Here is a 2,909-nt window from a genome sequence, read left to right as displayed (position 1 = left end):
AGTCATTATGATAAAGGCACACACTGCTCAGCAGTGTTTCATGAATGTATGCATTATGTACTTGTATTTCTCAGAAGGCATACATATTACAGACCACTGGAATCCAGCAGCAGCTGCAAATCCAAAAGTAAATTTCACCTTCCATCACTATTATGATTAGGAAATTTCACCAATTTATTATACAGTTCTCTTTTCTGTAATATCCGGCAACACACAGCCATGTAAAATCCTCACTATACACATTATTCAGTGAATTACTATATGTATGCATGTCAAGTCATAGGAAAATGAGAAACGTTATGTGTATGTGGCATGCGTGAATGTGTTTGTGTGTATGCACACGTGTGCACATGTGTATGTCAGAGAGAGAGTGTGTGTGTGTGTGTGTGTGTGTGTGTGTGTGTGTGTGTGTGTGTGTGTGTGTGTGTGTGTGTGTGTGTGTGTGTGTGTGCGCGTGTGTGTACATGCAAGCAGACATATGAATGTCAATGAAATAGCAACATTTCTAGTAATTTAACCAGCACAGAGTCATGTACTCTCTACTCTTTTAATACCTGTACATACAGTCAGCTTCTTAGCTCAAAGTCATCTCTTAAAAAAAGCTACCGATGGCCATTTAAGACTTGAAGTGGACCAGAGAGGTCATGTTTCATGCTATTTATTAAATATCCTGGGATGTTACCAGGGCCCATCAATGCAGTGTTTTTGGCCTTGGAAAGTGCATTAATGACCTTTTCAACAGTAATGGTTGAGGGGATTTTATATGTATTTTCTTTGGACTATCAGGAGGAAAGTGGAGGGAGAAATTTGAGATGAACCTGTCAGCCAAAAGGTTGGCAATGGCCTCCATTTTACTGTGGATGATTCCATCTATAATAAGTTCTGCGCATTGTTGTGTATTTACAGACATAGCTGTAGAAAGATTTGTGGTTGTCCTTTGCCTGAGTAGCCATTTAATGTATTAATTAACCCTCTTAGTTGCCTGTTTAGATTGGTCAGGGGGCTTTTAGTATGTATACCTATGCGTGGCCAAGAATTATTTTCCTTTGTTGTATAACCGATTGATATTGTGATTCCACCAGGGCGGCTTGTCTTTTAACTTTGTCTTATTCTTAATAGAATATTTTGTAAATAGCTCAGTGTATTCTATGGTGTTTACTAGATGAGGGATTCCTTGAAATTTAGCCAAGGTGTTGCTTAGTAGAGAGAGGTTAGTCTTGGAATAACTCCTAAAGGTTTTTTGGTTTCGCTGGTTGACTGGACTTAATTTTTTTTTCAAGTAATACTGCCTTATGGTCAAATCTGACAAGTGAATATATTACATTGAGTGCGGAACCTGGGAGGGGTGAGGGAAACTTAAATATTGAACAAGTCAATAAGACAAGCAACTTGATGAACAATGCTCAGATATGAGCAAACCAGAAGCTATAGTAGTTAAAAAAAAATCTGTGTAGACAGTAAATGCCACAAGAGTGCAGGCCACAGACCAGAACAAAGACACTTTTAGAATAACAGACACAAAAAGCCTTTAAACAGCAATTCCCAGCTTAGAAGTGTGTAAGCTACCCTCTCCTGCCACAAGAGCCAGAGTATAAAGGATTAGTCCAGATAAAATTACTTTACCTAGCAGATCTTGGAGACTTTCTTTCTGATACCCTCCTTGTGTGAGGAATAAAGACATCTTGTTGAAGTTTTCAGTAGGCTATTCAGTTAAGCAGGTAGATGGATGAGTGCTCTTGTTCTAATACATTGCATTCAACAGGTCAGTTATTTAAAGGCAGTTACAGACAATGGTGGGAGGTTCCATGGGAGCTGATTGGAGGAAAATCTGGGAGATGGAAAAACAAGGAGCCAGTTCCAAACCTTAAAGTTTAGTCCCTTATTTGAATATACCTGAAAGACCTGTGAGGGTTTACCAGCCCAGCAGCCTGTGGAACCTCATTCTTAGCCTCATATACAAAGTCATGGAAAGACTTATCATGGAATTAATCAATCCGGACATAGGAAACCTCCAAACACTAGACCTATCTCAGTTTGGATTTGTCAAGGGCAGATTATGTTTACTTAATCTGGTGTATTTTTTTGAGAAAAAGGTCAGAAAAACAATGGATGAAGGCAAAGTGGTGCACACCGCATAGCTCAACCTGTCCAAAGGTTTTGACACAATTCCCCACTCAGGCATAGTAGAAAAGCTAAATAAACTGATAATAAAATCCTGTGTCACCCAGTGGATTCACAGATAGGATGTAGATGATCAAAATAGGGGAAGTTACCTCCTCAAAGCAACCAGTCACCAGTGGAGTCCCCCAAGGTTTTGACAGGGACCTCTCCTGTTTGGCATCTACTTTTTTGAAGTAAAAGCAAATACCAAAGGGCTCTGGCTGACTAAGTTTGTAGCTGAATGCAAGCTAGGAGCAGTCAATCAATTCCCATATGACTTAACCATCCTGCAGGAAGATTTGTCCCAAATAAATAACTGGTGCCAAAGTCACTGACTGAAACTAAATGCCACAGATTAATGCATTATTGTATCCTTTAGGAAATCGTCTACCCCAAGGAACTGCCACATTGAAAATATACCCCAGTGTTTGGGAATGTATGTGGACAGTGACCTAACTTTTGACCAACATGAGTCTACTTTTTGCATAGGTCTAGAAATGCAGCCATATTAAAGCAAGCTTCACAGTTTACATACAGATTCAGTGAATGCATTTTCAATCAGTGAAAATAACCTTCAGTCAAGAATACTGATAAGAACAGAATGTACTGTTCATTTCATTATGGTACAAGGCTTGAGAACCAAGGCTAAAGAGGCATGTAGAGATTTGCAGGATTTTGGTATTATTAATAATACTTCAGATACAGTTAGTTAAATTTGTTCATTTGGACAGATAAGTCTTTGCAGTACA

Source organism: Protopterus annectens, chromosome 13.part0 (assembly GCF_019279795.1).
Source record: "Protopterus annectens isolate FY-2018-M chromosome 13.part0, PAN1.0, whole genome shotgun sequence".
In the NCBI taxonomy this organism is placed as follows: domain Eukaryota; kingdom Metazoa; phylum Chordata; order Ceratodontiformes; family Protopteridae; genus Protopterus; species Protopterus annectens.
The sequence above is the reverse complement of the archived record's forward strand: the minus strand, read 5'-3'. Positions refer to the sequence as shown.